This window comes from Cygnus olor, chromosome 21, assembly GCF_009769625.2.
Source record: "Cygnus olor isolate bCygOlo1 chromosome 21, bCygOlo1.pri.v2, whole genome shotgun sequence".
NCBI classification, from domain to species: Eukaryota; Metazoa; Chordata; class Aves; order Anseriformes; family Anatidae; genus Cygnus; species Cygnus olor.
This window is the reverse complement of record NC_049189.1, coordinates 850,086-873,578: the sequence shown is the minus strand read 5'-3', so window position 1 is coordinate 873,578 and position 23,493 is coordinate 850,086. Positions and strand designations below refer to the sequence as shown.

Genomic DNA, 23,493 nt, shown 5'->3' with positions numbered 1-23,493 from the left:
GAGAACAAAGTTCAGTCATACATGCAAATGTTTTAGCATGCTTTGAGTATTTGTAGCAAGGCAGCTGATGTACTCTCCAGTGCTTGGCCTCGTCTTGTTCCCCGTTGAGGTGCACGAGGACAGCATGAGAAAAGAAGGAGCCATGACGCCGGTGCTGAGCTGCACCAGCGCCTGCCCCCAGCTGCCCGCTGTCCCCGGGCACAGCCAGCCCAGGGGCTCCTTGAGACTGCGCTGAAAGAGGCGCTGGAGTCACTTCCTTTTGCCAAACTCAGAGTTTTGTGTCTGTTTTTAAACCTGTCACTGTTTCTCCAATCTCCTTCCTTGTTCTGGCACGCTCCCGTGTTCCTGTCGCAGGCTTTGTGGCTGTGTCGATGAGAAGAAGGCAGCGCCAGCCCCGCTCCCTGGGCACTGCTGAAAGGTGGGACTCGATCCCCGTTGCCTTTGGGCTGGTTCACAAGCCTTTGGCACAGCATCTGACACGGGCTGCTGGTGCTTGAGAGCAACACCAAGAAACCAGATGTGTGCCACCAGGGCTGCTGAGAGCAGCAGCGGGGAAAGGCTCAATCCCCTCCTCTGTGCGGGGCTCTCAGCGAGCAGCGTGCTCGGGGAGCCAGCCCGGCCGTCACCGTGCCGCCAGGCGCTGCCAGGGTCCTGCTCCCCCATGCAGGTTAAAGTCAGGAAGAGATGAGCGTGGCTCCAGCACCGAGGCTTTGCTGCGAGCAGCACGGGTGAGCCAGCAGCGGGCTGGAGCTGTGGTGACCCTGCGAGCCCCCCGAGACCCGCTGCCAGTGGCCAGGATGGGGCTGGTGGCCGCAGCCCCCAGCCCTGGTGTTCCCCCAGCTGCAGCAGGCAGTGGCTCAGCGTTTCCTGCACTGCTCAAAATGACCATCAAATGGCAGCTTAATGTGCGCCTGTAAAGCTGAAGACCTCAGATTTTTCTCCAGGGCTGTGCTTTGATATTTCACTCAGAAACAGAAGAAGAAAGAGGCAGAGAGGGGAAGCCACACACCGGTATTTTTGGAGCTCAGCGTGGGGCTGGTACAGCTGCTGAAGCCGTGGTGCGTTTGGGCTCATTACAAACGGTTTGTGCTTCTCGGACCACAGCCGGGCTGTGGGATGCAGCGATCGCAGCCTGCAGGAGTGGATCCGTGCAGCCCCAGCAGGAGCCGAGGCACGAGCATCGCCCAGGAGGGAAGGAGGGCCTCGGAGAGCCCCGGAGCTGCTGTGCCAGGGCCCACGGCTTCCAGGAGCCACCAGCAGTTGCCTGAAGAGAAAACACTGGTAGGAATTAACATGTAAAAGGTGAGAATTGTGGGATGAAACGTTGCCCTGGTAATTCACCGTCAGAGGCACAGATCTCCACCGGAAGATTTGCTCTGGCCGTGTCTGCCTAAAACACTACAACTGCTTTTGGCTTCTTGGAAGCTCAGCAGCCGCTTGCCTGGCCTCCCTGAACGCCGGCCGTGCTGCGCCACTCCTCGCATGGATATGAGGCATGGGCTGAAGGCTCGTCTCCCTCCTGCCTGAAATAAATGATCACAAGTTGTGTTTATACTGCACGCTCCCCGAGTAATTCATAACGGCGACAGAAACATGACAGCAGAGAGAAAAAGAGCAATGTCCTCGCCACCCTCCCGCCCGCCCAGGCGTGATTGCTGGAGCTGCTCTGCTGCAGAGGCGGCCGGCGGGGGGACGGGGCTGGGGGACGCGCGGTGGCCCCGGCCGGTGCCAGCCCTGTGGCCGCAGCCCCATCGGCTCCGTCCCCAGTGCGGCGGTGACGTGCCCGGCTGGCACCCAGCACCACAGCACGGCTGGGAACCGACGCTTTGGCTGATGGCGAGAACCCTCTCTGTGATTTCTGAAGATGTGGACATTGCTGCAAGCCTCGTCAGATGGAGCTGGTTGATATACGGGTAATGGGAACAGAGAGAGGGACACAGCCGCAGCGGGAGGTTCACATATTCCTTCCCATCTCTTGGTTTCCTTCTTCTCTATTCAATACCTGTATGTTGCCATTATGTCTTTTATTATGAAAACAATATATTTCATAGTTTGCCAAAAGAGAATAACAATATTGATTTACACACAACAGCACATTTCATTTTCCATTAAATTTTTATGGAGCATAACAAGCTTTGTGGTGGGTGTGATCATTCCTGAGCATTAATGTAATAGCTGTAGTGGATGTGAACATCCCTGGTGGAAGTGCTAACACGAACAGGCTGCTCCCTGCTTGCCTAGTGAAGGCTGCCCGCCCCAGGACCCTTTCCCACCAAACATCCCTGGGCACGCTCATCCTGTCTGCCTGCAGAGCTGCACCCGGCACAGGAATAGCTCAAAGCGGCAGCAGGAGTCTTATTCTCAAGGAAGAACAGAATTAAAATGCTGTGGTGCCGCTTGCTCTCCAATACAATGGACGTTTAGTCTCCGTAACAGTTTTATACCTTCCAGCTATTTACGAGTTTCACTGAAACGTCGTCCTGTGTACTGATGCAAAAAAAATTCACTACCTTCCTGCGTACTTCGGGGCTCCATCTCACTGTAGTTAAAGCTTATGGCTCACTACTCTTAGGATTTGTTTTTCCAGCACTGGTTGCTTTGAAATTTTCTTCCTATGGGCCACAGATGTTAATTCCAGCTGTATCCAATCTAAGAGAGCAGGTAAATAATTTACAGCTAGGAAAAGGTGTTTCGGCTGGATGCAGGTAGCTTTCACAATCTCTCATAAGATGTATTAGGCAGCTTTTTGTGATTTCTCCATACCATTCATCATTGTTATGCCCCTGCAAACTCTGTCTGGCAATAGGTGCAGCAGATGGTCTGTGGCGATTTATATTTTAATGCCTAGGACACACACAAATGTACCATATGTAAAAACAGGGGTCTAGGTGTATGTCGGCCTTCTGCTGAGAGCAGTCCTGGCTTTCTGGCCTGCGTCTCACTCGCTAACAATGTCCTGTCTGAAACGATGGCTCTGGTGTTTCGTACTGGGTTGTGCTCCTCTGGTGTGCATGTTGCGGGGACACGTCACACAGAAAAGTAATAGAAACAAAATAGTGAAGTAGTAAAAAAATTAAATAAAAAAAAAAAAAAGGAAAAGGCAATAAGCAAAGTAATTAAAAAATTAGAACTGAGGAGCCCATGGAGGGCTGAGCAGGCAACTCAGGAGGCACCGCGAGGAGGCTGCGAAGGCGGCACGGGGGCGTCCTCTGCTTGCGGGGGGGGACAAATCCCCGCGAACATTGCATGCACACACCTACAGACAGATGCAGACGTTACACGGGGGATGCAGAAAATAACCGGCATATGTAGCGATGCGCCATAAATTCAGTGGGACTATTGACGTGGCGGCAAACAGCCCGTAAAAGAACTGCGCGCGGTTCTCCCACTTCAGGCGCTCCCTTTCTGCAGCGCGTTGGTTGAGGATTCCTGGTAGTGCTGCTGCCTGTGCCTGCGGGACGGAGCGCTGCAGATGCCTTAAATACTGATGCTCGGTGCGGCTGCTGCCGGGCAGGGGCTCCCCAGCCGCCCCGGTGCTGCCCCCGCTCCGCACCGCGGCTCCTGCACAGAGCCCTGGGACCGTGCCCTTGGAGTCAGCTTTCTGCAGGGCCTCGCTGTGCAGGGAAAATACCTTAAAAACCGAGTCAGCTCTTGCCTGCACAGTCTACATAAACCGAGTGCTGGCAGGTTGTTCCCTAGCTCTGCAAATCCAGGCAAAACCTCAACACTCCACTGACTTACTACTAGACGTAGTGTTGGCGTGGGTCGGGCTCATAGAAAGCTGCGCCTGCTCTCTCCTGCGCAGGTATGAACAGGAGGAGATGCAGGCTCTCCCAGACTGCCATACTTTTCCCCAAGTTTTAACAGGGAAATCTGATCTTGTGCGCAGAGCAGAGGTTCCTTTCTGACAGCCAAATTAATATTCATTATTCATTAGGGAAGAAAACGCTGAGCTGTTTATCGTTGCTTCATTAGATTTAGCCAAATACAGGCTAAACATAATTGCTTGCACAAACTCCTGTGGCAAGGCTTACAATTCATAGTCAAAAAGGAAAATCTAGGGACCCTGCATGGGCACGCGTGCAGGCAGCTAAAACCGAGCAGACACGGGCTTTAAGAAGTATTTCTCCAGTCTTTGTCATCTCCTGTTCTGTTTGTTTATAACCAGAGAGAAAACATAAACTAACCACTAGCAGCAGACACACCAAGCTGCTCTCTTTTTGTCTAGCCATTTTGCAGTTCCAGAAAGAGAAGTGCTGGCTCAGAAAGCAGCTCAAAATTCATAAAGAGGCACATCCAAAGCTTGGCGAAACTATTGATAACTGCATTTTTCCTGTCTTTCCTCAACATTTCCATGAGTGCGGCATCATCTGGCTAGAGTTCAGGCTCACATCTCTCCCCATAAAGGTGGGGGAAATAAAGCAGGGGAAGAAAAAAATCCTTATTTTCTCTATTTAACTACAGTTGTATTTTGTTCTGTTTTATTACAACTGTGCCCATGGTGGAACCAGAGGAGGCAGGGCTTCACACGAGCCCACACAGGGATGGAGCAAAGCAGGGCCAGCAGCATCCACCGGTGCCCACGCTCAGTTTTAGGGATGGGGAACTGAAACCCAGGCTCTCTCCTGGCTCCCAATTCTCGCTTCCCACACTTAATTAAACTAATCAAGGCTTCCCCCTCCTCCTCAGCTTCCCTGCCAATAAAAGCAGCAGCACAGGGCAGGGTGATGGATGCAGTGCCTTGGGAAGCTGCATCTGACCCCAGCCCTGCAGAGGAGCTGCTGCCGCCCTCGGGTGCTCTGCGGATGGTAGGTCAGCTCTCCTCCTCCTCGGGTCTTGACCAGAACTAAATACCTATGAAAGGCACCTGAAGGGAAAGCAAAGGCTGTTCTCTGCCTTTCAGATCCACTTGCTAATTACAAAGTGCATTCATTTTAGCACCCTGCTATCCCGTAATTGATGTTGGATACCTCTCACAATGAGCCTGATTTAAATGTATACATGTTTCTCCTTCTCCTGAAACCCTGCTGGCTGTGAGACACCTAATTAACAGCAGAGCTTTCAAAGTCTCCCTAACAAATGCATCTCTGTGTTTCTTAGCACAAGGACTCTCATTAGTGAAGCTGTGCTTTGTGATTATTTATACCCCTTCTATAATTAAAAATTCTGAAAGCTAATTACAATTATCCATCAGTGTTTCAACATGCCAGGACTGGAGATCTTAACCTTTTTATGCCGTTGTTTTTTTACGAGCATCCCCTTGTCCTTGAGGCAGGGGCGTGCGCCTGCCCCCTCCCAGCCCGCGCCTGCAGCCTCCTCTTCAGCCGCTTTCCTCTTTCCCTTCACACTTCACAGCCGTCTGTTTATTTGTTTTCATTATGTGCTTTACTTCGTTGTTGCCAGCAGTGGTGTTTGCTTGGGTAGCTGAAAGCAGAGGAAAAGGGCAGCGATGCTGCAGGGGCTGGCTCTTGGGGCGCAGCCCCAGCCCTGCCCAAGCGAGGCTGCGGAGCGGGGGCGCGGCGTGCGGCTGCGATCACGATTCCCCCCATAATATTGGTTGGCCCACGTGGTGCTTTCTTTTTGGGTTTAGGCCAATTATTCCTATTGCCATGGCAACCCAGAAGTTAAGCTTTCCCTGCTCCTGGGCGCCCAGGCTGTCTGCCCTGACCTGGCGTCAGTGGCAAGAGCCAAGCGGGTGCCTTGGCAGGGACGTGGGGCTGGGCACCCACGGGTGCGCTCACGATGCTTGGGTGCCTCGGCTTTGCACCTGCGTGGGTTGTGCCTCCTTCCCCTGGTTCTGGTGGGAGCCGGTGGGGGCATTTTCTCCACGTCCCATGTCCTGCACCAGCACCCAGGCACCTCGTGGGGCACGGGGCTGCGAAGAACGGCTGCAGAGCTGCACGCGTTCCCTGCGCGGGCTAAGTCTGGGAAGTCGTAATCTTAATATGAACATCTTTAAATATCCCTACTAATGGGCTCATTCTTTAATTTCCTGAAGCAATGACAGTTTCAACAGACCCTATATCAAAGCTAAGATGGGATCTGTCACTGAGTGGCTGAATTATATTTCATCCTTTATTTTTATCAGCTCCACTGACTTATTTATTACATTTAGAGTCTCGGCTGGCTTTTGTCTGGCCTGTACTTTGCTGCTGCTCATAGAGAAAAAGCAATAGTTTATAAAGCCATTTTCACAGTGTCCCCATAATTTTAGGCCATGTCTGAGGCTTCATTTTGAATGAAACTCTGCAGATAAACTGTTATTCATGGTGATGCCTGTGAAGTCCTTGGCAGCCCCCAGAGAACACTGCCTGCTTATAAAGGGCTTTCCCTCAGATTTATTTTTGTAGAACAAAGGGCAATTTTCCCATCTTCCCAGCAGCAGCAGCCCACGTGGCAGATGCCGCTCAGGGTGTTATCTTGCAGTGCTTTTTTTTTTTATTTATTTTTTTATTGAAAATATAATAAAATTCCAGGCCACATGTGCTTTGAGAACAAGCCCTGGGAATCGCCTCCAGCGCAGGAGCTGGGTATGGTTGCTTGTAGGTGGCTGCTCTGCGGGCTGGAGCCAGACCCGTTTCCAGCTGGGATGCTGGGGGTACCCAGGTGGGCAGGGCCATGGGAAAGCCCCCACGGGCCCAGGCTGTGAGCATCCAGCCCATCACGATTACAAGTATTACTAAGCCAGCAGAACATTTGGTCGTGCCATCCTGGATGTGTTCCCCGCTCTGCCCTGCTGGCTCGGTGCTGCGCTCGCCCCGGGGATGCTGGGCTGGGCGGCTGCGCCCGCTGGGCTGCGAGCCATCTGCCCGCGGCCGGGCACGAGGACGATGCCTGCAAATGTTGGTGACCTCCAGCCGGCCACGATTCAGGGGCAGGGAATTCTCCAAGCAGAAGAGGAGAGCAATGAGCCGCCCTCTGGGCGCTGGGGAGTGGAGTCGAAGCACGCAAGCAGCTCCGAGAGCATCTCCTGAGACCCAGCAAGTGCCACAGCTAATATATTTAATATATTTTGTGCAGACTGCCAGTCATTAGAAATGTGCTTGTTCTGTCATTGCTCTGAGGCAGTCACGGTGAAGCATTTGTCCTCCGAGTGCATGGGGAAAAATTAGAGAGCCCTGAGCTGAATTGGTCAGCCAAAAATAATGTACAGCTTTATCCTTGGAAGGAAATTGGACATTGATTGGAGGACAGAAGTTCGGCACAATAGTTAAAGCAGTGTGACATTTCCATACATTAGGGGAGCATGTGCAGTAGGCGTAATTCAGTGTGTAAATCATCGGTCTCTGGTTGCACGCCTTTGTGTGTCTGCAGAAGGAGCGCTCCTGCCAAGAGCCCTCCCCTGGCTCCCGTCCTCTGCGCGCTGCCCAGAGCAGGGCTCCCCACCCCGGGGTGCACCCGGGGGGCAGCATGGGGCTGGCTCCCCTTGACATGGCAATTGGTGCCCCACGAGAGCGGGTGGGTTGGGGGAATGGCTGTGAGCGGAGCAATGAACACGTGCAGCTGATGGGGCTTGGCAGGGTCACTGCGTGAAGGCGTGAGCACCGTATCTCCGTGCTGCCAGCGAGATGGGAAAGGTCTGGGGAAGCAGGAACCCGAAATGCTGAAACCCTGCCAGGTGTGGCACCGCTCCCTGCCTCGGGCACGGTGCTGCGAGGCCAGCTCTGGAGGTCACGGCACGGGTCGGTGATTTAGTGCTGCAGTGAAACCTTGAGTGTGGAAATTATGGGAAAGCCATTGCAGTCATTACACACACTGATTTATCAGCCATGGGGGGAGGCAGTGGATCAAAGTACCTTGGTGAAACGCAGGAGACTGTAAACCTGAACCCAGACTGACCCATGGATGCTGCTCCTGCCCTCCACTACTGCTTTACAGCTCAGGTATTGCACATCTCAACGAGGCACATACAGAGAAATGCTGCAGTTTCTAAATGTACATTTTTGCATCAATAGCATATTTCTAAGTCTTTTAATGTAATAATCTCCTTTAAAAATCTCCTTAGCTCCATTGTTTATATGCCTTCAGTTCCTGTGCCATATGGAATGCATATTACAAGGAAAAAAAGCAACTTCTGGCTTAGGTAATTATGAGATTGCTTCTATTGCTGCTGACACAGTGGTGGCAGTGTGTGGGCTTGATCTCTTCCCTGGCTGCTCCTGAAGGAAGTCTGAGCACAGACCCAGGCAGAGCCCTTGCTGCAGGCTCGTGCAGCCCACGCCGGCTCCCAGCCCCAGGCAGCACACCAGGAGCAGGGGCGCTTCCTCTCCTGGGGGGGCAGGAGGGCGACCTGTTGCCACTCATGAATAAAAAGCCCATAGATAAACTCCAGCCACAGATATCCCCGGGAACTTGTCCAGGATGACAATTCCTATCGCCCTTACCAGGCTGGCGGTGTTATGGCATTAGTTCCGCGTGCGTCAAGCCGAAGAAGTGCGAGTTTAGATTGTGCTGGCACTTGCAAGAGAAAATTCCCAGTCAGTGGAACAGCAGCCGTGTTTGTGTTACCGCACAGGAGTAAAGCCACTTTGTGCCTTTGGGCTGTGTTCCTGTAACAGGGGTGCCCGTGAGCTGATGCACGTCGCGTCGAGACTGTACCACTGCTCCTTCCCAAGGCCAGCTCCGTGGCGCAGGGAGAAGCTCCTGGCCTCTTTGGTCAGAGGCACGTCCCCCCTCACAGCACATCCAAACCCTGAGCGGTTTTTCTCAGCTCTATGAATATTTAAACTAACTTGCAGGATCTCAAGGACCTCCCTATCTACCCTTCCTAGGGATGGTAATGATCTCTGAATATGAAATTAGGAATAATTACGATCCATTCATCCCATTTAATAGTGAGTCAAATAATTCCAGTGCTTGTTGGCAGAAGTTCTCTGGAAGTTTTCTGGCCTGCTGGATGTGAAGCAATTTCGATGCCAGCTGAATTAGCAGCTTTTCTCCATGCTAGCTCGCGCTCAAGGCCGCCGGGATCTGCAGTGTCTGTACGTGCCCTGCTGAGGCCCTGGGCTCCCCCTGCCCCTGCCTTGGCTTCGAGCGCTCCCCGTGAGCCGCGGGGCATCCTTGGGGAGCTCCCTGCCCGTGGGGGCTGACACTGCCGCTACACCAGGAGCAACGCGTGGGGCTGTCGGAGGAGCCCGGTCATTTGCTCCCGTCCCCAGCACAGCCACCATCGTGGCGTGCAGAGGTCCAGGCGGGCGAGCAGGGGGCAGCGGCACGGGGGGGGGCTGTGCTGGGCGGGCAGCGCAGCCCCTCGGCTCGGCACCGCCGGTGGGCGAGCTCCCGGTTCCCTCCCCGCATTACTCTTGGTCTGCGGGTAGCGGCGTCGAGTGTCTCCTTGTTTTCATTTAATTGATTTCGCTGCGCTTTTAATTAGCAAAAGTGGGATCAAACTCCAACTCCCTGGTAATGAGGGCATTGTCTCTAGCTTGTTTACATTTTTCGTTTAAAGTGCGTTGGTTTTTATCTCATTTTGCTTTTCCCCTTCAAACAGCTCACTAGTAATTACCTGTTCTCGTATTAATAGGTTGCTTTCATTCTATCACCTGTGTTTTTAAAAGGCTGCTGATGGAGTAAGTGCTGCAGAGACTCATCACCGGGTGACAGGAGCCGCTTCTGCGCTCGCCTCCGGTGGGCTCCCTGCGGTGGTGCCAGGAGCCTTCAGCCCGCATCCCCCTGCCCTCCTGGTGCCACGGGAGGGTTCCCAGCCCCCCTGCAGCCCCTTGCCTCTCCTGAACGAGTTCTGTGGTCTGTTTGATGGGGCCGTTATTGGGTTCACTCACTCACAGGCATCAAGTGGCCGAGAACAGCAGCTATAAAACAGCCTGGAAAGGCAGAGGGGTTTTATCTGATAGCTAACTTCCAGACTCCAGCAGTAACTTTAGGAATTCCCAGGCACGTCCGAGGACAGCAAGGCAAGTGCTCCATTCCCAAAGCTAATATAGATACAAGCAACAAAAGGAAAAAGGAGCTTATGACTAAACATTACCATAGCCTGAAGATCACAGCAGTATTTTAAGCTACTGCTTGCTATCTTTGGACTGTGACTCTCTGATGAGTAACAAAATATTTGCTTTTTTTTTTTCCCCTTTATGGATCTGTCATTCTACTGGCAGAATCTTGTCCTATTGACCCAAAGAACCTCAATTTCAAAGCTATTAAAACCTAATTTTCTATACCGGGCTCCTGAGACAGGCGCTAACTTTCATAGAATAATTCATTTCTTCCCCTGGAAGAAAAAAAAAAAAAGAGAGAAAAGAAAGCAACGGTGAAGTGTTGGTACAAAGAGAAGCGCAGGACAGAGCCACGCCGCCTGGAAGAGGCTGCCTGTGTGTTTGCTGCTGATATTCCCCCGCAGTGTCCTTCCAGAAGAGGAGCACAAACGCTCCTCAGAGCGGCGGCGGCGCGGGGCGCAGGCTGTTCGCAGAAGACGACTGCCACTGACTGATAACGTGCAGCCACCGTGCCGTCGTGCCTGGCTCTGTGGGCAAGGACTGGGCTCCAAGGGGTGGCTGCTGGCCCCCCAGCAGGGTACATGAGTCCCACGGGGGCATTTCTCTTGCATCTGGACCCGTAGCACCTGCAGAGCAGGACGGGTATCTCAGGCTCATCCTGCACCCACTGCTGTCCTGGGAGGTTTGGCACATCTCTGTCTCCTCTCTGTTCTAGGCTTGTGCTAGCTTGTGACCAGCCCCAAAGCCTTAAATGGCCAACATCCTATGCTAAAGCAGTGGCCACTTGGCTGGTGATATTTCTGCAGTGCTCGTGGGCTCTGATGAACGGTTCGGGAGGGATCACGAGGAGTTTGTGGCTGCCAGCCGAGCCGGTCCCACCGTACTGCTGGTTCCCTTTCCAAAACTTAATGAAAGGGAAAAGCTTCAAAGAATAAGACTTAAACTGAATTTCAGCATCTGGAGGAAGGTTTACGGACAAGAACAAAGCAGCATTTCTAGCGGGATGCGGATGCATTTTACCAATTCGTCTCGACAGAGCTGATTTTGAAGGCTAATACCAACCTTGCTGCCAGGGCTGTGCTTACGAATTCCATTACTGATCAAAGCGTGCGAGGAGGAAGGGGAAGGTCACGGCAAATGAAAACATGCAGTTTTCTGGGGCCAGCATCTCATTTTGATGTCTAGGGTAACTGATAATTGAGAAAAACAAACAGCAGCCTTGTGGTCAAGAGAGACAAGGGGAGCATTTGCCTGGACAATGAGGGCCACACGGGGGTTGCAGCTGGGCTGTGCTGGGGCTGCGGAGCCCTCGCCGTGCTCACCCATGTGCCAGCAAGTCCATGGCCAGCCATGCGCTGCCGAGCCACCGTTTAGTATTCTTAGTCGTGGCGACACTTTGTTGGATAAGTGCTGTTTAAACCCTACAGATAGATAGAGTATCTGGAGTGGCATTTTAAAAGAGAAAATTGAGACAAGATTCATTACAGACACCAGTAAATGTCAAACATTTTATCAACTGTGTAAAGTGCCGTGTTAAGCTGTCTTTTCCCCCAAAGCTTGATTAAAACCATAAATGCCTTTTTAATATTAATATTATTCTCTGCTACTTGCTGCTTGTTTGGTTACTTATAGAATCATAGAATCAGTCCTGCAACAGCAAGACGCAGCTCGTGGCTGCGGCGCGGTGCCGGCTCCGCACTGACGCCTGCCTCTGGGCTGTGGCGAGGGGTCCTGCAGAGGATGGACGCCTGCTAGGTGAGGGAAAAGGAAACGTTTCCTCACCAGGAATCACGCTGTAATCCTGAGTGGGAAGGGAAGGCTTTTAGGGTCGTCCCGAGGCAGCATCTCAGCCCCCGCTGCTCTCAGCCCACGGCTGCTGTTGCATGCAGCGCTCTTTGATCTCGGCAATGTTTTGCCTCGAATTCTCCAAAGGCAGCATCTCAGAAAACCTGTCTGCACCCAGACTTCCCCCGAATTAAAGCCGTGACTCTGCAAATAAGGTGGTGCTTGCAGCACAGCTCAAGTGGCCCTGGCCTGGGTGGGTGGGGGTCTCCAGAGGCACTGCCCCGAACTGGGGTGCAGCTGCCCCCATCTGCTGTGGGACCCCCTCTTGGGACCCCCAACCAATGCAGCCTCTGCACCTTGCTCCATTCCAGCCTCAGCACTGCTCGGAAACCCTCCCGAATGCATTTCTGTCTTGCAAGGAGAGTTTTCTATAACAGGTCTTTCTAGCTAAGCTGTATTTAATTAAAAGCTGGCTTTTTGTTTCATGTACTAATTAGCACTCTTTGCTTGCAGCCTCAGAGTCAATCAATATCTAAATCCGTGGTCTAAATCTAGCACAATAATAGCTGTATAAAGTATTTCAAAAGAATCCCAGAGTTGTTGCTGTCGTCATCTTCTGCGTGAACATAACACCAGCAGCACAGCTCTGCCGGAGACGTCCCATGGGGAAGCGAAGAGCTCTCCGGTTTCCCCAAAGACTCTGTGATTTTGCAGAAAATGTACGCTTTTATGTAGTTTTCAAATAGTAGCGTGCCTCGGAAAGCCATCCGCGGCGTTTCCCAGGCACACCGTGCTGGCAGGGCACTGCCTGCCCTCCTGCTAGCGCAGCTGTAGCCACGGTTGCTGCTCCCCTTCGTCCCCAGCCCACCCCTCTCTGCTCTCTGGGGCTCCTCGGGGACCAGGCTCCTGCCTGGCCTTGCAGCATCCCCCCTGCCTCTGCAGCCGAGCAAGGCAACCCAGGCTGCTTTTTTTATTTTTTTTAATTGAGATGATCAGAACCCGCTTTTCAAACAGATTATTCATTACAAAAATTATTTCTGTTATAGATGCATCTGATCCTCTTAAAGGGTGCCGTTTCTGATAGCATAATGAGCTCATGAAAAATACATAACCTGGAGTGTCTCTAGAATATTTATTTATCCAACAAACCTCGCTCGTAGCATTAAACAGCTGACGAGGGTGCGCCCCGCTGTCAGACGCAGGCTCTGAAGTTTGGGGACAGTGCTGGCTGTTCGGTGGCTGCCACCTCCGGAGGCAGGGCCCCGGCCCCACAGGACCTCGCTCGGTTGTAGGACGTGGATTTAGGGTGTGAGTTGTGCCTTCGCTGTGTGGCAAACCTGACTTTGCGCAGGGATTCCTGCTGCTGCGGGCATCGCATGCTCTGCTGGCGTCCGCAGCGGGAGCTGGCTGGCGGCTGCAGCCTGGCTTCCTTCCCCCGGTCCCGTTAATAACAGCGCCGCTCCGTTCCACGGGCGCGCTGACACGGTGACTTATGCTGGGCTGTGGCATAGCAACAGGGCTGTAAATTAATTTCGTGGGGACTGATAGGTGGAATAAATGATGGTAAATGAATTAACTCTGTTTGAGGATTAACGCAGCCTGGGCGCAGATGGAAATGTGCTCCCTTGCTGGCGTTTTTGGCTCACTCGAGCCCTGCTGCAGTCGGGTGGAGGATGGTGCCTGGCTTAGCCACCAGCACCGGTCCTCTTGTATCATTACAGCGTCGCTGTTGTGAATTGATTTCAGAAATCCATGCTATTGAGCAAACTCATCCTTAAAGATCAGTAGTTTACTAAAACTGATGTGTTTACCTGGTATAGCCATTAACCGGCGCTGCTTGTCTGTGTCCTCTCGCACTGATGCCTGTGCCATGTACTGTAGGCAGGCCATTTGGCAGAGTTTCTTAAAAAAAAGGTTTAGACATAAACTGGGATGGAAAGGGATGAACGGAGAAGCTGGGTGAACATTTGGGGTGCTATAGGGGTTGCTCAGTTGTGATAAAATAGATGTTTAATTATACTAGGTACAGCTGATGTGCTCTCCATGGGTAGCGCATGGTTCTGTCTCCGTGACTTTGCCTTCGGTGCTTGCACGTTGTCGGTGAGGCCACCGGTAACTGATTTGCTGTCCTGTAATCACCGTGCTAGCATGGGGTGGAGATGGCACGGCTTGCCTGATGTGTGCCTTCCTGGTGGGGTCCCAAGGAAAGCAGGACCCCCACAGCCTGAGACCCCTCCTGCTGGGCGAGGGCAGGAACCAGCCTGGGGAGGGCACCGTCCCCGCTCGGCATCGGCTCTGGTACTGCCCTATCAGGCTGGAGTAACAGAGACTGAAATCCCCCACGCCACCAGCACCGCCACAGTGGATTAGAGTCAGCTTTTTAATTATCTTAGCAAGGTTTTTATTTATTTTTTTAAGTATGGGCTGGGAGCTGGAGGTTAACACGAGCACAGAGAAAACTGATGGCTGGCAAGCTCATCATCTGTGCAGTTATACAAATCACGCATGATTCACAGTTATATAAAGCTTCTTATATAGTAAACAATCTTGTTAATAAAAGCACAAGTGCAAGGTCCAATGTAATCCAGTAAGTGTGACTAACTGGATTTATAGGCTCACTCTCAGCGTTCAGTGCAGAAGCAGACAGATCCCTCAGATCTTACAGGAACTAATTTTTGTGCAGATCCTCAGCATTGATTGTTCCCTTCCAGAGAAGAGGAATGGCATGGAAATAGGTTAGCAGGATTTTTTTTTTCTTTTTCCTTTTTTCCTTAGAACAAAGCAATGATTATTGGGTGGCTGTAACCTCCCAGGGTGCTTTCACGGAGACAAATGCCTTCCCCTGACCAGACCACTTGGCACCCTCCCTGCAGTCAGAGCTCTCCCAGCTTTCCATCTCCGGGTCTGGGTGGGATGAGTTGGACCCCACGTTACCGGAGCTTTTTTCTTTGTGCCATTTGTCGCTCCTGGGAAGGCAGCAGTGGGCTGGGTGGATTTTGTGCACTGTCTGGAGAGAGGAGTGGGCTTTTGGCAGGTGGGCAGCGTTGCTGAGAAGGAGGCTTTGAGAACAGGGAATATTTATAGAATATTACAGTAACGGCATTTGCAGATAATTTTGGATATTGAGGGAAAATAGTAGCGTTCGCTTTCCTAGCCATGAAAGGTATTTGTGATGACAAGTTTCCCTGTCCCCTCAGGATCAGCCAAGCCAGTTCCCATCACTCACTTGTAAAACCAAAAAAAGATGATTTTTTGTAATTCTCGGAGACAGCAAGTGCTAGTTTTCTGCTTCCAGACAGCACCCACAGAGGTTCCTAACCCCACGCCGAGGCAACCAGCCTCCTGCAGCCTCTGCCCCAGCCGTGCTGCACTCCCCCTGGACACAGATCGAGGAGAAACAACCACATTAACTTGAAACCTGCCAGACCTCTGCCTTCGCTCAAATGGAATAAAATCTTATAATTATGAGAACGTGCTTTTAATTATATATTTCAAGAACAAGAGGTTCGGCTTTGGTGTTGGCAAGGAGGAACTTGCTCGTTGGCTTGTTTTTAGCTCCAGTGCTTCCCTGCCCGTGCGGGGTGCCGGTGTCAGCGGCGTGGTGCTCACAGCCCACGGGGGCTCGGGCGCTCAGGAGCATCCCTCCTCTCCTTCCCCGGCCCCGCCGGTGTTGATCCGAAGGCTGCGAGCTGAGGTGCCATATGTCACCTTCTCCCACAGCCTTTTGAAAGTGCGAAGGGAGAGACATCTGTGAGAGATGGCATTTCCATGCTCGTACCGCAACATATGCTTTTCATGAATAAACCGAGCGCTCTGCTTCAGGCAACAGGTAGCGGGACATATTGCCGGGCCGCCCCGGGGATGCCGAAGGCACGCGTGATAACCTCCTGGCAGGCCCTCGAGAAGGCACGGGCTTCCCAGCACACACACGGGCCGAGCCCTCTCGGGGCAGGGATCCCACACACGAACGTAGGCGAGACCCCAGCGGGGGCACCGGCCTCGCCACGACCACCATCAGCGTGACACAGGACACCACAGATCCGTAAATGTGCCCTAACTCACCGCCACGACCCATCTTTCCAGCTCATTTCCCTGCGATCGTTCTGCTGGCTGCTAATGTACAAACCCCAGCCGCTCGCCGTGGGCTCCTCGTGCAGGGGGAGCCGCGGTTGCCTAATTTGCTATTTCTTTCTTTCCTTTCTTTAAAATTCTGCTTAATGCTTCCAGTGCTTGAGATCCGCAGCATCCCCCCGTGGAGGCCGTTCGTGCGAGCGTGTTGTGTAAGGGAGGGAGGGACTTCATAAAACTTCCTGCATTCTGAAGCTTATTTAATTAAAAACTAGTTTTATGGTGCATGCGCTAATTATAACTTTTTAGCCTCAAGGATCAAAATGAACTTGTTGCTTATAATTCTATAATTCAGATCTACTCCAATTGGTTTGAATGCTCAGAAATTTTCAAAATAATTCATCTATATAAACGCGCTTTGCTGATATGATTTTTTTCTCACTTAAACTTTCTTTGTACTCTTATATGCAAAAGAAACTGCCTGGGGGTATGTTTCTTGAAAAAAAGCAGGGATGCTGATTTTTGAAGCTATGATGCTGCTGAACAGTAACAATTATCCATGTTTTTTTAATACAGCAGCCTAAGATTTCCCACGCAAGTAAGCAATGCAAAAGGGGAAGTTGCTCCAGGGAAGCGCTGAGCCATTTTCTATGGTGAAAACGGGGATGATTTCCCTAACACCATCGCTGCGGGGTCTTGAAATTTTAACCTGGGGCTTTCCTTAAAAGCACAGGGTGGCTGGAAGGATGGGCCCTGCGGAGGCTTTGTCCAAGGGGGTCCCTGGGGGTGGCACGGCCCCTGTGCTGCTGTCCCTGGGTCCTGGGGGGTTGGCCTGATCATGCACTTCCCTCGGGCCCTTCAGCCATCCTCTGGTCTCACACCTTGATGCCAGTTTTGCTGTGGTTGGGCAGCCACCTCCCAGCCGCGCTGCTCTGATCGGTCTCTTCACTTTCACGGACCCATCTTTTACGAGAGTCCTGGGGATGCGTTATTTAGGGATTTCTTTCTTCCTTCGGCCTTGCCACAGGGGCAGGGGTTGGAAAAGCAGAAGGGCATTTGTTGGCCCCTTGTTAATGCCCTGTCAGCTGCACTCGCAGCTTGCCCCTCGGCTCCTGCCCTCCCTCCCCACGTGGCTGGGGCCAGCCGCTGTTGTCTGATGCTGGTGGCAATGCTGACGGCCCGGCGGGGCTGCTGCACCCTTGTTCCTCACGTTTTGCATATTCACGAGCATCCTTTTGGGCTGTAGGTGGATCACAGCCCTTTCTGTGCAAAGATCCTGTTTTCTCAGCTTGTAGTCCCTTTGCCACAAGACAATAATGATTCAAAATGACATCTGCATCCCTCTTGGCACACACGGTACAAATCGCAGTCATTCTGTGTCATAATGAAGCCAATTAGCGCCCGGCTCCGCTGGTGCAGGAGCCCTGGGAAGGCACGCTTGGCAGGGATGCTCACGTTGCACTGAGCACCGGGTCGCGACCCACGGGGCACCAACCCTGCCAGCCCCGGAGCAGCAGCCCAGGCGTGCAGCCTCCCTCCCCCTGGTGCACCCAGGGGAGGAGCAGGGAGGAAGGGAAAAGCAGACGGGGAGAGGCTCCTGAGCCAAAATGCCGAGTGTGGGGAGAGAACAGAGCAAGATCTCCACAGCCACGAAGCACAGAGCCAGAGGAACCGGAGGGGTCTCGCGAGGTGGCGGCACGCTGCGTGCTCCAGCCATTGGGGTCTCAGCTGCTGCGGTGCACAGGAGCAGAGCAGAGGCCACGCTGCAAGCACCAGCCTGCCCTGTGTGTGTGGAAGAGACTCTCGTGGCCTCTGTGTTACTTATCTTGGGGCAGACTGGGGGAACTGAAGGGGAAAGAGAAAGACAAGTCTAAATTCGGAGTGGAAAAGGGCAATGCTGAACTCATTCCAGAGAATGGAGCTGGGTCTCCTGAGCACAGGCAGCAGCTGTTCTTCCTGAACATGGAGCGAAAGATTTGAGCAAACTCTCTGGGGAGTTTTTAATTTTCTATCCACTGATTTCAGAGCTGTTTTCATCCAGACGTGCGAGTCAGGGCTCTGGGAGGCTGTGTGCATGCTGATGCGGCGGGAGGCTGCGTGCAGGGAGCCAAGCTTGCACAGCCACGCCAGTGCGGCCCCGCGACTTCTCGTGGCACAGGTCGCACCTCTCGGCTCTGTCCAGGGGAAGTTTGACAAGCAGAGGATGTGAAAGTGTTTTCCACCCAAAAGCAGCACAAAGAGGTGGTTTTGGCACAGAGCCCAGCAGCTGCTGGCTGTGCAGCCTGGTGCAAGCACACCAAGAGCGCTCCTGCCTTTTCACTCTTTACTTCTTCAAAATTCCTTATTTTGATAAAGTAGATTGCTTTGGAGAGGAAACAAGACATCTGTCCTTTTTCAGGCTGATTTGGAGTAAATTAAACAACTTTTTCCCTTTAGCATGATGATTTGGGGATGCCTAGTTTTGTTTGCCATGCCTCCTGAAGCCTTTGGATGAAACCAAAGTGAAAAGTGCAGTAATCAGTCATTCTTATCATCGGTGAGTGAGCGCCCAAAGCAAGGGCACCGAGTCCCGAACTGCTCTCTGCAGCATGACATCCATCAAACGCAGCAGCGTGTGCCAGCAGAGGTGCGGACAAGCCAAGCACACGCAAATGTGCATCGGTGCCGAGGGCGACCGAGTCCCCTTGGTGCTGAGCAGGGCTCTGGGCAGAACTGGTCCTTGGAGCTGCAGTGACTGCAGCTGGGGCTGAAGCTGCTTACAGCATTTGTGCATCTCAGCACACACATATGTTTTCTGAGTACTTCTCCAGAACTGCCTGGAGATAAGGAGGGTGTTTGTTTAAAGTCCATACAGAGATGTTCTCCAGTATGAGCGGCGTGCTGTAATCAGAAATCACATCTGCAGAGCGCTAATTGGGGGACAGGAGGTTGGGCTGGGCAGAAACTGCCAGGAGCTGGGCTGGGAGCTGCGGGTGCGTGGCTGCTGGGCACCTGCTGGTGACACCGTGGTGGCCCTGCCACTGGCTGCTGCCACCAGCCTCTGCCCCTGTGCCACAGCTCCGGGAGGCAGCGAGCTCAGTGCTCCCTGCAAGGGGATTTCGTGTACTCCTGAATCCTCATTCTGCGCTTCAAAGAGTACCTGCAATTAACTGCTTGCTCCGCTTCCACTAGGGAAGATGATATTTTTTCTTCAGTTCATTATAAATAAGCATCCAGGGAAATATTAAGTCAGGAATTAAATTCCAGCTACTTAGGCATTGACACAAGAGTACATCATCTGAGTATCTCAGTCTGAGAAATAAGACGACAAAAGCTTGTGTAAATAGAGGAGCTTACACCCGGCGCTGGCTCCTCGCTCTGCCGAAAGCACTCCCCGAGCCCTCAGATGTGGGGACGGCCACGGATGCTCCCTGGGTGCACAGGGACTGGCCCAGCCCATGCACCCCTTGGAATAAACCTCCCTTCCAGATAGACGTGACCCGGTATGAGCAGGGGTTTCCATACCCAGCGCAGTGCTTCGGCTGCCCGCCAGCCCCCTGCCCTGCAGAGCAGAGCGCAGCAGTGCAGCTCGTGCTGTGCAGGTCAGCTTTTAAGTGCATCCTGCCTTACTTCTGGTGTATAAGGAGTTTAAATTCGGAGGGGGGAAACCTACTAAATCTTGTTGAAAAGCTTGCAATCTGTTAATAAGTAAATTTCTCATTTAATTATCTTGATTGTGGTTTTGCTGAGCTAATGTCATTGCCAATACAAAGAGAAAAAAAAAGAGAAAATAAAAAAATCTCCTGGATTAGCAAAACTTTGATTATGGGTTAGTGGGTAAGGTTTCTTTTTAAAGCCTCGATTATTCTCTGTTGCACTTGATAGGCACCCACTGAAATGAGGGATAAAGGAAGGCCAGGCTGTGCTCCCCACGCTGTGAGCAGTGCTGGCCTCACCAGTGCAGACCCAGGGCACACCAGGGCTGGTTCTTCGTGTGGCTTTTCAGCGGCACGACCTTCCTTGGGTTACACGGTCAAGGTACATGAAATAAAGATGGCTGGACCCGATGAAGAATGACTAGTAGCCATGTCTGCAAGTTTGGTTAATGTGGTTGTATGTGCTCTGTAGTTTCTGTTTTATCCCTCCACGATAAGGCAAACTCGGCCGGTGTTGCTATCAAATGTTACACGGTTTTTATTTCGCGGGCTGCACGCTCGCTCCGTAGCACTCACCGGCAGATGAGTAACGCTTGCCAGTTAACTGTTTTTTCAGGTGGGATTAGAGCTGCTTTATTTCCTCTGGTTGCCAGAAAAGGGCAAATGAGCAGCGTTTGGCCTGGAGATGCTGTCTGGGCACAGCCCCACTCCGTGGGCTCAGCGCCCCTCCTCACCCCTCCTCGATTCGGCTTCCCAACTGCCGTAATCTCTTTAGAGCAGGCTCGGCATGAAGATAACAACGCCTTTGATGGCTGGAACCCGTCATGATCATGCACTGCTTGGTCATGTCAGGGATAAAAATAACTTCTGTATTTTCAAGGTGTGCAAATGTCAGCTTTTGATAAAAGCAAAGTGAATTTGGAAGGGCATGGCCCCAATTCAGCTGACTGCCATCAGCCTGTGCAGAGCCCATGTTCAAAATGTGCTTAACTGCCATCAAACAGGTGCCTGTTTAAGCATATACTTAAATGTTGCACTAATTAAGACCCATGAGAACTTGTGTGGTAATTACATTTTTCCAGCTAAACTGCAGCTACTATTATTTTATAAATAGATGGAGCAAAAGCAAATGTCTGTTGCTACCGTACCTTGTGCTTTAGGTTAAGAAACACCAGCTGCCTTAAAAAAAAAACACATATTTATTATTCACTCAGAACACACTTTTAAAAATCAGTAATAAATACCAAAGTCAAAATATTTGGTTTCTACAGAAAGTCAAGGCTGCTGGAGGACTTCTTAAGGCATGGAAGCTGAGGAGGTGCGTGATGCAGAGCCGTGGTGCAAAATGAAGGGAAGAGACACAAATAGTTGGAGATCAAAAGATTCTCTTTCAGCTCAGATTCAGTTGGCATCGAGCTGTTGCAGCGCTGCGTTACGCCGTTTCAAGGACACTGATCCCCAGCGTGCCACGGGGAGAGGCAACCTGAAGCTCCTGGGGGAGCAGCACAGCTCTGCTGCAGTCCTTCTGGCTGGGTAGTCAGGACCAGAGCTGCAGCCAGGCAGAAGTGGTCTGCTGGTGGGGACCTTGCGATCACTGGCGAGCAGCAGGAGGGCTCAGAGGTGGTGGCATTCCCACGGTGGCATTCGCACACGGCACCGTGCTGGGCACCGTGCAGGCTGAGGCATCGCAGCGGTAGCAGCACAGGGGACGCAGGGGAGCACGAGGTTACGTTGAGCCTGCTCGTTCTCATTATTAGAGTGACATCCTCAGGGGGAAAGGTGGACGGGAGAAGTCGGGGCTGACACATGCTGACAAGGGAGCTATGAGTAAGGAATGCCCAGATGATTTATTTCTAAAGTAATTAAGGCACTAGGTGACCTGTTCTGAATTCCTGCCCTTGCCACCTGCCCCCTGTGATCTGCTGGAAGTCACTTCGCCTCTCAGGGCCTCAGACCCTCAGCAGTGACCTGGGCATCGCGGCCTTCCCTGCTGCTACCGCGGGCGGCGTGCACGGCGATGTAGCCAAGTCACAAATGCTTTGCTTGTGGGACATGAAAGCACTTGGCAGGATTTATGCAGCCGGTACCTGCTCTGACACGAGGCATGTCCCTGCAAGCATTACTGGAAGGTGCTCAGATCCAAGGCTGGAATGAGAGCTGACTCTGAGCAGCATATGGGTAAACGATTTAGACACTGAGCAATCACACATTTCTGAAGCACGCTTTTGTTAAAGGCCTAGCGGGAGAGCTCCCCTGGTCTCATAATAAGCCCAGATAGCATGTTTATGGCTGTGGTACGTATGGCAAATATAGGCATTTTGTCTGAACACATTTAAGCATTTTCTTCCATCAGGCTGTGGCCATTTTCAATTTAAACGATGATAACGCTTTTTAGAGAATGAGTTATGGGTATCAGGGAAAGCTCTGTAAAACGAGAGCAAACGAGAACCCTGCCTCGCATCAGCACTGTGGCAGCAGGATGAGCGCCGTCAGACACCGATGGCATGGGCACGTCCCAGCAGCCACCCTCGCCCCGCCGCCGAGCCGAATAATCCTCTTTTCCCCAGCCAGAACAAGCACTTCATAAATATTCATCTGATCAAATGAAAGCATTAGCCCTTGTTTCCTCGAGTGGAACTAACTGAAAATTGATGATAGTTTTCTGAAAATGCAAGATTATGTACACAGAAGCAATTATATGTAAACTTATTAATTATTTAACAGCTTGTTAATGAGCAAGGTTTGTTCTCGTCACTCGGGTTGGCCCCACGTTTGGTGCTGCAGGCGGCCACGGCTCCGTGGGACGGATGGGCAGGTGAAGCCACAGAGCTGAACTGTGTTTCAGCTGCTAGTGTCTGAAAAAACAACCTTTGAACCCAGCTTGTGGGGTGCAGGCAATGCTCAGGCTCGCAGGGAAGTGCAGGAGCTCAGAGCCCGGCCTCCTGGACACGGCGCGGAGGCAGAGCAGCGCTCCTCATCCCCTGCTCAGAGCGCCTGCTCGCAGCCTTGAAGCATTAGCTACATTATATGCTTTTGAAATCCTCATTAAACATGTATAAATGGAAATAATTTGATTTTCTAATGCAAGCCAACCATTCACATTCACACGGGCTGCAGGCCACTCATTCAGAGGCTGTGCCCAGCCCCTCGCACCCTGCTGCAGAGCGGGCTGTGGCCTCCCGGTGCTGGGGGCCCCAAAGCACCTTCGTCACAGCAGGCTGGCAGTCTACGGCACACGGTGAATATTCTTCAGTTTTATTAAACTTCCCAAACATCTCGAGCTCTATTATGTGCTATCAGTGCCTAACTTCTTTATTTGGCTGGATGTCAGAGGCCGCAGTCAGGTCAGGTCCTATTGTATCATAAGCACGGCACAGTCGTTTGGTGGGTGACAGGAATGATGAAATTTTATTCAATAACTGCTGTAGCGCCACTTTCAGAAATATTTTTTACATCATTGTGACATGTGCCAGAACTCAGATATGCGCTTGTAAATTAGTGCACAGCACTTGGCAATTTCTGGCTAATGAATTCCAGCAAGCAATTTTCTTTGAAATTTGTGGAATATTTTTGCATTATGGATAATAAAAGTAAAAACTAATAAACACTCGCCCATGTAAATGAAGGGAAGTACATTACTTACGCTAAGTAGATTATGTGCATTAATTACAAGTAGATTAATTCCATGAGCGCTAGTGGACATGGAAAGCAAAACATTTGGTGTAATTGCGTATGTGGGCTCCTCCATGTGTTAAGCCCCCAAGCCGAGCCTCCGCCGGTGCAGTAAGGTGCAGGATGATGATGAACGCCAGCTGAGCAGCTGGTCCAGGAGCTCACCTGTGAAACACAGCTCAGATGGAGAGGAAACTTTTTGATGGCAGAGGGTGAAGCTATAAATGATCCCATTAGAGGGTAAGTTACATCTTAGCACTCTCATGGGCTCTTTTTTCCTGTATATTTTGTTCCAGGGTAGAAAACCCTTGCTCTTTTTTGCGAATCAAAATCTACAAGTCTGGGGTAAGAGCTGTTCCATCCTGATTCCCTCTTGAAATGAT

The 23,493-nt window shown here is 51.8% G+C and overlaps 1 long non-coding RNA gene across 1 annotated transcript; it reads left to right on the top strand.

Annotated features, from left to right (window-relative positions):
• The first annotated feature begins 4,772 nt into the window (after window positions 1-4,772).
• On the top strand, window positions 4,773-23,014 carry LOC121058339. The gene is made up of 3 exons (XR_005814175.1): window positions 4,773-4,808; window positions 20,710-21,265; window positions 22,163-23,014. It is a non-coding gene; the product is annotated as an uncharacterized LOC121058339 (long non-coding RNA).
• Window positions 23,015-23,493: the final 479 nt, after the last annotated feature.